This window comes from Mirounga angustirostris, unplaced genomic scaffold (genome assembly GCF_029215605.1).
Source record: "Mirounga angustirostris isolate CCGP_5_RB_7025 unplaced genomic scaffold, mMirAng1.0.hap1 SCAF_3, whole genome shotgun sequence".
Classification (NCBI taxonomy): Eukaryota; Metazoa; Chordata; class Mammalia; order Carnivora; family Phocidae; genus Mirounga; species Mirounga angustirostris.
Window position 1 is genome coordinate 192,148,313 of NW_026991711.1, and position 14,782 is coordinate 192,163,094.

The following is a 14,782-nucleotide window of genomic DNA, read 5'->3' on the forward strand; positions in this document are numbered from 1 at the left end:
CTTTCTCCTGCCCTGAGAATGGAACTAATTATGTCTTATCTTTGGGGAAATTGAGAAAATAGTTAACATCTGTATTCTGTGGTTCAGATGAGGAATCCCAGTTGAGAAAGGCTGATGTACTAACTTCAAGTATTTTGTCACTATTAGAAAACATGTGTGACTTTTTTTAATACATGGCTCTGAACATGGCTCAAGTAAATCTACTTGGTATAAATAATCCCAAATCAAAGTAAATTTCTTAGGAATTTTTATTTTACCATTTGTAATTTTAAATTTTAATTAAATAAGCTAAAGTGTCTATGTAATAGTCACTGATTTTAAGAAAACTTTAAAATGCTTATTTAGGGTGTCAAGAAGAATTGTAAACAGATTGAATCTACTAAGTTATTACCTGATACACCTACTCAATTCATACCTCCAAATACATTGAATCTGCGTAGCTTTACCAAAATCATAAAGAGACTGGCTGAACTACATCCAGAAGTTCACAGGTAATGACTACAATTCTATTTAAAGTGGTTTTAATATTTTTATGTAAAAATATAGTTCAATGTGATAACTTATCCATATTTAGAATGTGTTACTTTGGAAAGACAGGTGCTTATGTGTATTTTCCTTTTGCATAGAGACCGTATTATAGATGCTCTTCAGGAAGTAAGAATAAATCATAAAGGTTTTCTGAATGGCTTATCTATTAATACTATTGTGGAAATGACTTCATCTGTCTTGAAAAATTCTGCTTCCAGTTAGGAATGAAAGAAGCAACAAGAGGTAAATCAAGTATATCTTTTATATTTAAATATTACTTAAAATTTTTAAGCTCTTGATTTTTGAAATGAAAAATAGTATTAAATTTAAAGTAATAAAATAAGGATATTATAAAATTAAAAGGCAAACATACTGTATTAGTTAACTACTAATGCAAAACCAGTTACCCAAACGCAATTGCTCAAACAACATTCATCATCTCCTAGCTTGCAGGTCAGGATTCAGGAGTGGCTTAGCTGGGTGGTTTTCACTTAGGAACTCTCACAGTGTTGCAGTCAAGATGTTGCTTGGGCTGCAGTCATCAGGAGGCTTGACTGAGACTGGGGGATGTGCTGCTGAGATGGCTCGTTCACAGGGCTGTTGGCCACGTGGGCCTCACCACATGGACCTCTCGTTGGGGCTGCTTGAGTGTCTTTACATTCTGGCAGCTGGCTTCTCTAGAGAGAGAGAGCAAGATGGAAGCTGCAGTGTCTTTGTGACCTAGGCATACTCCATGGTTTCTGTCACATTTTAGATGTGAGTCACTGTATGCAATCCACACTCAAGGGGAAGGGAATTAAGCTCCCCCTCCTGAAGAAAAGTGAATCAAAGAATTTGTGTATGTGTTTTAATTACATGCACAAACGTGGGATTCTTTGTTATAAAATAATGAATGGGGATTTGTTTTCAGTTATAGCTGTCTAGGTGATTAAAGCCAACTTGCTATAGGGAGCAGCTAGAAAAGCTGAATAAATGTAAAGAATATCTGTTTGAACAAGGCACTGGGGAGCTATCCCCGTGATCATGAATTAGTGGGCCAGGGTACAGAGATGAGTCTCAGGAAAATATGCCCAATGTTTGGGATGTTTTCCCTGGTATTATTTGCAGAGGGGTAGCTAGTTTAAGGGACCCTTCTGATAACATTGAAGCCAGGGAGATGGGGCCTTGGTGAACTCTCAGCAATGGGTTGGAACCCCAGCGGGTTGTACTGCAGTAGTAACTATGAACCAGAAATAGTTCTTCAGAGGGACTGTAACTCAGCTTCAGAATTTATTCCCTGAGTTGAGTGAAATGACATGGGGTTATTTCTGACATGCACCTAGCAGAAATGAAGATAAGAATTCTCTGGAATAAAGTAATGTCATTTTAGGCTTCAAATTATTTCTACCAACAATTTTGTGTATACTAGTTATTTTGTAAATAAGAGTGCACAATCCAAAATAACTAATAAATGAAATAAGGCCATGTGAATGAAAACTACTAGATAATAAACACTAGGTAATAGAAACTAGCCACAGGAACGCCAGATATTTAAGTTATCAGACACACTTAAAGAATATATGCTTGTATGTGATAGACTGTTTGCAAAAATGGCCATAATTATTCTCTTCCCTGCATTCGTGATTTGCAAAAATGGCCATAATTATTCTCTTCCCTGCATTCGTGACCCTTTGCAATGTGACTTTGAAGCTCCTTTCATCAAGATGTGGAATCTGTTTTCCCACCCACTTGAATCTGGACTAGCCTTTTGACTTACTTTGACAAGTTGTGCCTTTTCCAAGCCTAGTCTTCAAGAAGACTTGATTACTCTGCTCTGTCTTGGAAATTTGCTGCAGCCACGTGAAAAAGCCCAGACAGTCTGTTAGAGGACAAAAGATTACATGGAGGATAGCCAAGGCATTCCAGCCTGTAGCCAGCTGCTCCTGAACATGTGACAGAATCTGGCATAGATCAGGAGATCAACCCCCCCTCCTGCCCCCTGCCACCCCCTCCCGCCAGCCTCATAGCTGTCCATAGATAGAGGCATGAGCAAGCCCAACCAAGATGCAAAAAATCCCTCACCTGAGTCCAGCCCATTGCTAAATGGGCAGAATTATAAGCTTAAATAGATAGTCGTTTTAAGCTACTAAGTTTTGAAGGTGATTTACTGCACAGCAAAAGCTAACTGATTCAGATATATTATAGTCAGGGGGACAAAAGACAAGATTGAGAATTTCAATATAGAACTGAAAATATTTTAAAAATGGAAATTCCATTAATGAAAAAAAGAAAAATTTAAATTAATAACTCAGTTAATAGGTTCTATAGCATATTAGACAGTTGAAGTGAGAATTAGGCTAGGAAAAAAAAAAGGTTAGAAGAAACCATGGAATGAAGCACAGAGAGAGAAAAGGATACAAAACCTGAGAGAGAAGGTGAGAGAGAGAGTGGGGCAGTCTATGGATATAACTGAGTTTTAACAAAAAGAAGGGAGAGAAAATAGAATAGACAAAATTTTTGAAAAAAAAAAAAAATGGCTTAAATATTTTTTAAATGATGAAAAACATCCTGCCATAAATTCAGTAAAACCCTTTCAAATCCCAAACAAGGAAAATAAAAAGACATCAGTATATCGAGAAAAAAAGCTAAAATCTATAAAGCAGCCAGAGAAAAAAATTTACTTCAAGAGTACAATTAGATTGACATCTGATTCTTAACAGAAACCATCAAATAATTCTACAAACTTTGAGTTCTATACTCAAAAAAAGAACCTTCAGGAATAAGTGTGAAATAAATATATCTTTACTCAAAACTAAGATAATTTATTACTTAGAAGAAGACTCACTTATAGTAAAGAAAATACTAAAAAGTGTTCTCTAGGAAGAGGGAAAGTGATTTTATTTTATTTTTTATTTATTTTTTTTTTTAAAGATTTTATTTATTTATTTGAGACAGAGAGCATGAGAGGAGGGAGGAGGGTCAGAGGGAGAAGCAGACCCCCCGCTGAGCAGGGAGCCTGATGCAGGACTCGATCCCGGGACTCCAGGATCATGACCTGAGCCGAAGGCAGTTGCTTAACCAACTGAGCCACCCAGGCGCCCGGGAAAGTGATTTTAGATGAAAAGTCAGAGATGCAGGAGAAGTGAAGATTAAAATGTGGTATAGATCAATTAGTATTGACTACATAAAACAAGATCAGTGGTATTTTACAGGTCCAATAAAAAATATATGACAATAGTAGCATCTAAGTTGAAAGGAGATTAGGTACTTACTATTCTAAACGCCTTGTAGGTTGGGAAGAGGGTAAAATGTACTATGTTGGGGGTCCCCGGTACTACCTCCCCCCAGGCTCAGTGATTCACTTGGAAAACTCACATGACTCAGTATATGGTTGTACTCATGGCTTTAATGTATGACAACACAATGATACAAAGCAAAATCAACAAAGGGAAAAGCCACATATGGTGCTGTCTAGAGGGGACCAGGCATAGGCTTCCAAGAGTCCTTTCCCAGTGGAGTCACATAAGGCGTGCTTGTTTCCTCCAGTAATGAATTATGACAACACACACGAAATGTTGTATACCAAGAAAGTTCATTAGAGAATCAGTGCTCAATATTTTTATTGGGGCCTGGTCACATAGGACCCACTGCTTAGCATATACCAAAGTTCCAGACTCTAAGAAGGAAAGCAACTGTTTGGTATAAACCACATTGTTCATACAGTTTTGGTACAGTGAGCCACTCTTCACTTCAGGGATTGGTGGAAACCCTTCCAAAATCCACGTTCCTAGTCTCTAGCCAAGGGCCAACCTTGCAAGTAGGTCTTTGTAAGGAGAGCAGTCCCAGTCCTGCTGTGTTAACTCTCCTTTTACACATATACCAGTTGATACCAGACTTTGATAATAAGTAAAGGATGCATGTTGTAATCTTTGGGGTAATCACTAAAAGAATAATTTTTAAAAGCGTACACAAAATGAAGTTGGAGCCTTACCTTATACCATGTACAAAAACTAATTCAAAATGGATCAAAGACCTAAACATAAGAGCTAAAACTATAAAACTCTTAGAAGAAAACAGAGGAAAAGCTTCACATCCCTGGATTTGGTAATGATTTCTTCGATATGAAAAAATAAACTAGACTTCTTCAAAATTTAAAATGTGCATCAAAGGATACTCTCAACAGAGGCAGCCCACAGAATGAGAGAAAGTACTTGTAAATCATTTATCTGATAAGGGTCACTATCCAAAATATATAAAGAATATCTACAACCCAACAACAAAACCATGATTTTTAAATGGGCAAAGGATTTGAATAGACATTCCTTCAAAGAAGATATGCAAGTGGCCAATAAGCACATGAAAATATGCTCATTATCACTAGTCATTAGGAAAATGCTATCAAGACCACAACGACACAGCACTTCACATCCACAGGATGGCTATTACCAAAAAAAAAAAAAACACAAAAAAACAAAAACAAAAAACCCCAAACAGAAAATGACAAATGTTGGTGAGGATGGGGAAAATTAGAAATTTTGTGCATTGCTGGTGGGAATAGTGCAGCCACTGTGGAAAATGGTATGACAGTTCCTCAAAACATTAAACTTAGAATTACCATATGATCCAGCAATTCCACTTCTGGGTAACTGGAAGAACTGAAAGCAGGGACACAAACAGATAATTTGTACATCCGTGTTCAAAGTACCACTATTCATAAGAACTAAAAAGGTGGGAGCAACCCAAAGATCCATCAGTGGATGAATAGAAAAAATGGGATATATACATACAATGGAATATTATTCAGCCTTGAAAGAAATGAAATTCTGACCCATGGTGCAACATGGATGAGCCCTGAAGACTGAGATAAGTGAAATAAGCCAGTCACAAGGGACAAATACTGTATGATACCACTTACACAAAGGTACCTGGAGTAGTCAAATTCATAGAGACAGAAAGTAGAATGGTGGTTGTCAGGGGCTGGTGGAGGGGGAGAATGGTGTTGCTGTTTAATGGTTAAGAGTTTCTGTTAGGAAGATGAAAAGGTTCTGGAGATCGATGATGGGGATGATTGCAGAGCAATGTGAATATACTTAATGCCATAGAACTGTACACTTAAAAATGGTAGATTTTATGTTACGTATATTTTAACCACAATGTTTAAAAATTTGTCATTCCAATCCTAATATGGGGATATGGATTAATAAAAATGTTTTTTTAACCTACAAAAGTAGGTAATAAAGGAGAGTAAAAAGAACACATAGAATAGGCAGGACAAATATTTAGTAAGATGATGAAAACCCACTTAATGTCAATAATTAAATATGAATGTGAATGAACAAAATACTCCTATGAAGGACTCAGATTGTCAGATTGGGTTTTTAAAAACCAACTATAGGGGCGCCTGGGTGGCTCAGTTGTTAAGTGTCTGCCTTCGGCTCAGGTCATGATCCCAGAGTCCTGGGATTGAGCCCCACATCAGGCTCCCTGCTCAGCGGGAAGCCTGCTTCTCCCTCTCCCACTCCCCCTGCTTGTGTTCCCTCTCTCGCTGTGTCTTTCTCTGTCAAATAAATAAATAAAATTTAAAAAAATAAAATAAATAAAAACCAACTATATAGTATCTCTAGAAACACATCTTAAAAACATTAGGATATCAAAAGATAAAAGGATGGATAAAGAGCCATGCTATATTAACATTAGAGTAAGCTCTAAAGCAGTAAAACTACTGAAGAAGAAATATTTAATTTACTAAGAATAAATAACAATTTGAAATTTGCATGCATCTAATAAAACACCTTAAAATATGTAAAGGAACTATTTCCAGAACTATCAGGAGAAATTGGCAAGTTTACAATTATAATGGGAGAGTATAACATACCTCTCTGATAGAAGCAGCAAAAATAATCAGTAATGGTATAAATGACTTGAACAATCCAAATAACCAACTTGACTTATTGGACATTATATAGAACGTAAGGCACATCACAACTGCAAAGTCTCTTCAGGTCATCTGAAATGTTTATAAAGTTTGGCCATATGCTAGACCATAAAATAAGTCTCAAATACTAAAGGATTGAAAAAGAGTGTGTTCTCTGGCTACCATTCAAATAACCTACAAATAAGCAGTGGAAAGATAAATAGGAAATCCCTCTGTTGGGAAATAAATGTCTAAGTAACCAGTGAGTGGAAGAAGAAATCATATAAGGAAAACTAGAACATAGGTTTTAGTTAAAGGATGATAATGAAAATCCTCCACATCAAAAGCTGAGGGATGCTGGTAGAGCTTTGTAAACAGAAATGGATAGCCTTAAATTCCTATGTCATAAAAATGATACAAAATTAATGAGCAGAGTATATAACTCAAGAAGTTAGAAGAAAAAACAAAAGTAAAAACCCAAAGGAAGTACAAGAAGTGTGAAAACTACTGAAATAACAAATATACAGTAAGGATCAACAAAGTTGATTCTTGAAGAGCTATAATAAAGTTGATAGACCCCTGATGAAACTGATAAAGCAAAAAAGTGAAGACACAAACAAGGTAATATTTTTCACAAAGGATATATCACCACAAATCTTGGGCATTGAAAAGGTGAGAGGACATTGTAAATGACTTTAACATAGTCAAGTTCTTTATTAAATGGGCAACTTCCTAGGAAGGTTCAACTTAACAAAAACAGGCACTAGAAGGTATAGAAAATCTTACTAGTCTTGTATTTATTAAGGAAATTTAATCATAAATAAAATTCTTCCCACAAAATAAAATCCAGGCTCAGATGGCTATATTAATGAATTCCCCAAACATTTAAGGAAGAAGGAATATCAGTCTTAACTTTTCTAGAGAAATCAGTATAGTCGTGGCACCAGAACCAGACCAATGACATCACAGGAATGGAAAATTATAGACCAATCTCGTGAACATGGATGCAAAAATTCTTTTGAAAGTATTAGCAGACTGAATCCAACAATTTGTAAAAAGATTAATACTTCATGGCCAAATTGACTTTATTTCAGGAATGATTCATTTAATATTTGAAACTCAATGTAATTTACCCTATGTAGAGAACAATGGAGAAAAATCACCTTTTTATTTCAGTAGATACAGAAGTAGATAAAATTCACCACCCACACATGATAAAATTCTGAACAAGCAAGAAATAAAATGTCAAATCTTTTCTTCATGAGAAATCTCAGAGTCTTGAGATTTTATGTGCAAACTAACAATTTAACTTGGCATAATTTCATTAATGCTGGCAAAAGACCTGAGCCTCCTGGGACAGAGACAAAAGAGTCTTTTCCCACAGTGATAGCAGTAGCCAGAATATTATTTTCTTACCTCGTTCCTCAAGGCTCAGTGCTCCTAGGGCAACACAGTGAGAGCCCGCAGACAACCACACACATATACAGCGGGTTGCACTACAGGAAGAACCCCATGCTTAGGGAACCCAAATATTTTATTACGGGCTGCAGGCAAACCCACCAGACCTTTGTCATGCAGGGAGACATCTGTATTATACTGGACATGTTTGTCTTTAAAATAATGATTTTCATATTGTAGGTGTTCATTAATAAACCAGTTTGTGAGTCTGCCTGTATACCAGCCGAAGTGCTTCCCAGTGAAGAAAGTAGATTTAATGTGTCACTTAAGTGATTCTCTGTTCATTTCATTTTCTGTCATCATTTAACCACGATGACAATCTGGTTTTCTCTGTAGAAACAGAATAGTTCTCTGTATGTATAATATCTAGTGGCCTGTTGCTGTTTTGATGTAGTAGTAGAGTTTAATGATATGCTTAGTCAAGGGATAGAATTTAATGTAAATGAGTATTTTTGATATTCATAAATATGCAAAATGAGTTTAATGACAATGATTGGTTTAGTAGTAGAGTGTACTGATAAATAACTAGAGTAGTCCCCCCTTATCTTCAGGGGGTAACTTCCAAGATCCCCAGTGGATGCCAGAAACCGCAGATCGTACCAGACCTTACATATATACTGTGCTTTTTTCTATACACACAAACTTGGGATAAAGTCTAATCTGCAAATTAGGCACATAAGAAAGTAACCATAACTAATAAAACAGTTATAACAATATAGTGTAATAAAGGTCACGTGAATGTGGTGTTTCTCTCAAAATACACTGTCCCTAGCCTTGTTGTGATGGTGTGAGATGGTAAAATGCCCCCGTGATGAGGTAAGTGATGTCAGAGGTGACGTGGCATTAGGCTACCACTGACCTCCTGGCAGTGCTTCAGAAGGAGGGTCGTCTGTGCCTGCTCCTGGACCCCAGTAGACTGCAGGTGATGAAACCTCGGGAAGGAAGAGCGCAGAGAAGGGGGGACTTTTGTATCTACTTCTGTGGAACATTGGATTTAGCGTAATCAGTATGTTTTATGGTTGATTTCTCCCTTCTTTTCTTGATCTATATAGAATTTCCTTGGAAAGCATGAGTTCCCTCCTCCAGAGAATGTTCTACAACACTTAGAAAAAAATTGTGGTAATAACAAGATGCCATGATTGAATAGGCTAACTAAGTGGATTTAGCTGCGTATATTCTACTTTATAGCCTTCCCTTCACATCTAGCAGCTGTTGTTCCTACAATATTACCATCTTCTCTGTATTAAAAATACAAGATAATTTTAATGTTTATAAACTTTATATTTCAAACTTGTTACTTAGAGACTTCAAGTTGCATATTTTGGATTAGAAAAAATGGTCATGTCTATTTTTAAAAATTTTGTTAAATGGGTTTTTAAAAATAGTGACCAAGAGAAGGTTTATTGTTTCAGAGTCCATTAAATGATTTCCATACATGAAAAATATAATTTACCTGAAGTTCGTAGTTCCAGTTTTCAGTAATCTTTAAGACTTAATTGGATCACAGGATAACAGATAAATAAACTGAATTTGAATTCATAGATACATAACATTTTGGAATGTGTATATTTTTAAGCTTCCAAGACAGTTAAATTAATGCTCTGATACATTTAATGCATTTTTTACTTTAGTATAAAACATTTAAGTGCTCACTTTGGCAGCACATATACTAAAACATTTAAATGTATTTTCCCTATTTTCACTAGGAAGAGTGAACCCATGTGTGCTTTGGTAAAACACTTACATAGTCACCATATTGCTTATTTTTGTTTTTTGTAGTAAATTTTGTTAGATTAGATTAAAGTGTAAATTGCAACAATTTTCAAAGCCTTATTTTAGGTCCTATAAATTTCTTTGATGGATTACTTTTTTAAAGTAATATACTGTTTAAAGTTGCAGTTTTGCCAATATTAAGATGAACATTTAAATATATATTTTCTTCAAATGTTTAAAATGTTTAGAGCATTCAATAGTTGGTATCATTTGATTAAAAGTTACTCATTGGGGCGCCTGGGTGGCTCAGTCGTTAAGCATCTGCCTTCAGCTCAGGTCATGATCCCAGGGTCCTGGGATCGAGCCCCGCATCGGGCTCCCTGCTCAGCGGGAAGCCTGCTTTTCCCTCTCACACTCCCCTTGCTTGTGTTCCCTCTCTCGCTGCCTCTCTCTCTGTCAAATAAATAAATAAAATCTTAAAAAAAATAAAAAATAAAAGTTACTCATTTAACATTTATATTTGATGTATTTATATTTAATAAAGGCAGAATCTATAGTACCACTGTAAATTTAATACTTTCTGCAGGTTTGATGGCATTTTCCAGGTGTGAATGAGCCTGTTTATGTGGAATACACATGGATGGGAAGGCTAACCATTGAACTACTGGATTTCAAAATTTTCCTCCTTTAAGGGATTTTTGGTTTTATTTCATATTAATTTATCTCCAGGTATTACCAGATCCACCCCAAATATTCTACCAGGAGTTGGGTTCCAGGATAAAAAAATAAAAATTAAAACGATTCTTAAATGAAACTTGAGAATCCTTGCTTTTAGCCACACATCAAATTAGTAGAATCCAAGAATTGTGGAGATTTCTTCCCATATGTTAAATCATATGGTTATTTATATTAAAAGGCTGCATTCAGAGTTAACATTGAATAAAGTTGAAACATGGACTTAGACATTATTTTCAACATGCTAGCAACAATAAGAAGCATACTTCTGAAAGTCACTGGTTTCCAAAAGGTTTTGAAGTGAAATCGCTTTTTAGATTACAAACAGACTGCATTCAATTTGGGGAAAATATAGAAGTTACTGCAAGTTACTGCATTCAATTTGGGGAAAATATAGAAAGGATCATTTGATATTATAATTTTCAGGTTTCTTAAATAAAAATGTCCTGTTCAAAAACTAAAGGTAGGGCGCCTGAGTGGCTCAGTTGGTTAAGCGACTGCCTTCGGCTCAGGTCATGATCCTGGAGTCCCTGGATCAAGTCCCGCATCGGGCTCCCTGCTCGGCAGGGAGCCTGCTTCTGCCTCTGACTGTCCCCCCTCTCATGTGCTCTCTCTCTCTCATTCTCTCTGTCTGAAATAAATAAATAAAATCTTTAAAAAAAAAAAAAAAAAAACTAAAGGTAAAGCTCAGATAACTTTTGTAGATCAGAAAGTTATGACCAGTAAATTGAGCACTGTTATGAAGCTTCCCAAGTTAAATCTAACAACTGGAGTAATTGGTGAATCTCTTGGAACTCAAGTAAAAAATCAATACTTAGCTTCCTCTAAAATCTCTAATTTGACATTAATTATATAAAACTCTGGTAGAATTCTAAAGACTGATCAAATTATCCAAGTTTTCAATTATCTTAAACTAGCAAAGTTTCAGATAATTTTAACATACTTGTATTATTGCTCAGAATCACTTTTCTTTCATACTGTATTATTGGGACAACCAAGAACATTTTAGCTATATCAACTAGAATGTACAAATAATTATGTGTGCAACTGAGCAGCCCAGTGTAATCAGTAGCTTCTTTTTAAAGGAATCGTTCTCCAGCCAGTGTTCTGTGTATATTAACTTTACTGCTTTTCCACTGTTATCATTGTTACTTATTATCGGGTATTTACCTCCACATAAAATGTTTAATAAGTGTTAGCTCTTCTCGTCAGCAGAGTAATAACCTCCAGCTGGTCCTGTCCTCATCCCCCCGGGCATGTGAGTGTGTCACTGGGCAAAGGGAATTAAGGTTGCAGAAGTAAGAAAGATTGCTAAACAGCTGACCTGGAAGATGATCCTGGGTTATCTGGGTGGGCAAAAGAGAAAACCAGAGAAACAGCATTTCTAAAAGCATCTCTACCTGCTGTTGCTGGCTGTGAATATGGAAGAAGGGAGCCAGGAGCCAAGGAATGAGGGTGGCCTCCAGAAGTTGGAAAAGGCAAGGAAACAGATTGTTCCCTAGAGCCCCCAGAAGGAACGTAGCCCTGCTGACATCTTGATTTTAGCCGAGTGAGACCTGTGGTGGACTTCTGATCTCCAGAAGTGTAAGATAATGGATTTGTATTGTTTAAATCACCAAGTCTGTGGTAATGTGTAACTTACATCAGCGATAGGAAGCTAATCCAAACAATAGTTTACAGGTTCCGTGTATCTTTGCCTGAATTTTGACTATCGGAGGGGACAGTCCTGCGTGAGCTGTGAGTGCTGTTGAACTCCTCAACTGCTGTTATTTATGTAGAACTTATATCTTAATGACAGCAGGATAGTTAGGGCTGATAGTCTCCTGAGAGATCAGAGGATATCATTAGTATATGTATTGTGGGCACTGATTGCTATAAATCACTTTGCTTTTATTGCCAGGAAGCTGAAAGCCTAGGGGCGTACTGTTTAAGAATGCTGGCTCTGAAGCTGGGTTTTCTGGGTTCAAATGCCTGCTCCAGCGTTGTTAGCTGTTTAGCCTTGGACAGGTTAGGTAATTCCCCCGTGCCTCAGTTGTCTGGTGTGTAAAATGGAGGTAAGGGTCTTCCCTCCTAGGGATCGCGTCAAGTAGAGCACACAGTACTTGTTAGAGTCAGCCTTCAGGCAGGGTGTGCTGCCTGTGGCCCTGCGGTCCCCGAGCGGGGTGCAGTGACGCCTCTCTCTGTGTAGTAACTGTACTCTGTGTTGTATCTCCTGCTGCTTTATTTTCATTTTACTTTTTTAATTTATTTTTTTCTCTTCTATGAATGTCTGTATTTGCCTCAATACTAGAACAAAGCAGACCATAAAAGTTAGTATGTTAGAGGGTATTTGATGACAAATTATAAAAACACAACTCTAACCAAAGAAGAAAAAAAGGGAAAACCAGCTTATAATTGACAACTCCAGAAATGAATTCAGGTGTGGCTGGATCAAGAGGCTTCTGTCTTCATCTCTCTGTCACACTGACACACACACACACAATCCTGAAATAATTATGAACAGTTATAATGTTCACCAAGAACTTCTGGGAAATAGGCACACGGGCAATGTTCAGATTGAGTACTTGGTATAGAGCTGGTTAACTCTTTATTTTGTATTGTCTTAAAGATTTTATTTATTTATTTGGCAGAGAGAGAGCGAGAGAGGGAACACAAGCAGGGGGAGTGGGAGAGGGGGAAGCAGGCTCCCCGCCGAGCAGGGAGCCCGATGCGGGGCTCGATCCCAGGACTCCGGGACCATGACCTGAGCCGGAGGCAGACGCTTAACGACTGAGCCACCCAGGTGCCCCGTTTAACATTTTATTTATCAACACTTAGACTTACGGAACAGTTGCAGAAATAGTACAGACTTCATGTGTGCCCTTCATCGAGCTGCTTCGAGTGTTAACAATTTATATAACCATAGCAAAATTATCAAAACCAGGCTATTAACATTGGCGCAGTGCTATTGCCACAAATCTTAGATTTCACCAATTTTTGCCCCTAATGTTCTTTTTCTGCTTCAGGACCCAATCCAGTATGTCACGTGGTTAGTTACTACGTTTTCTGTACCCTTTCTAGCCTAGGTCAGTTCCTAAGTATTTTCTGGTCTTTCATGACCGTGATGATTTTGATGAGTATCGTTTGGCTACTTGGTAGAATGCCTCTCAATTACGGTTGGCCAGCTGTTTTCTCCTGATTGGATTGAGGTTATGCAGTTTTTTAAAAGAGTGCCACAGGAGTGCTGTATCATCAGTGCCTCATATCTGGGGGTACATGAGAGCTCTCTTACAGGTCATGCCCTTCCCTCGGTTATGGTGGCCTCTGCTGGGTTTCTCCACGGTAAAGTTACTGTTTTTCCTTTACAACGGAGGGAGCTCTTTGACGGTATGGAAACACCTGTTTCTCTTACAACTTTCGCTCCCTGGTTTCAGCATCCATCAGCAGATCTTGCCTGAAACGATTATTCTTGTGTTTGTTTGATGATGATTGTGTATGTCTTTCATTCCTTCTACATTTATTACTTAGAATTTGCCTGTGAGGAAAAGCTGTCCTTCTCCCCCCTCCAATTTATTTACTCAATTGTTTAGATCAATGTGGACTCACTGATGTTTATTTGGTCTGTGAGTTATAATAAATACTATCGTTTCTTATTTTGTTACTCAGATTGTTCCATAAGGAATTAGGAGCCATCAGCCTTTAGAGATTAGGAACATCATTAGGTTGGGTTCTGTGTCTCTGTGAAAGTTGCCATCCTTTCTCAAGTGCTCATTTTCTGGCACCACAGGCTATTTTAGGTTCATCTTACTGTCCCTGCCCTGAAATCAACTACTTCTCCAACAAACTCCATTTTCTTGTACTGGAGACTGCTATCCAGAAGCCAAGGTCCGTTCAGCAGGGGTGCTCCCTGCTGTTGGAGTTGGTCTTGGGCCCTCTCCGCACACAGACTCACCGCGACTTACTCAGTCCTGGTAGACACCTGAAGTCACTGCATTTCCAAACTGTGGCCCTGTGAGAAATACAGCATTTTCATACAGTTCTTGTTGTCTTTAGCCTTACAGTGTGCAGTCAGCATATTGACTGTCTTCTAAATTTGCTCAGGTGTTTCTTATTCCTGATCCCTTCCAGTGTGGTTATGTTACGCATTTGTAATAGAGCCTCGTGGAGGGGAGAGGTCCTAGGTTCATGTGTGTGAAATCTTACCTCCTGATTTTCTGCAGTAGCTCTGGGTAGATTGACTTTTCTTTTATTACTTTATATAGTATTGAGATACTGTAAAATTTATTTTTATTTCTTGGATGTTTTATATCTTGGACATTAAGATTTAATCTTAGGGCCTGCGCCAGCTCCTCTCTCCTGCCCCCCAGTTCTTTGCTCACTGAGGTGGGGTTGCTGCGGGGGATGGTGCGAGAGATCACACACTGGCATTTGGTGACTCTCCTCTTAGTTACTTTGCAGCTCTAAAATTCTCCGAGT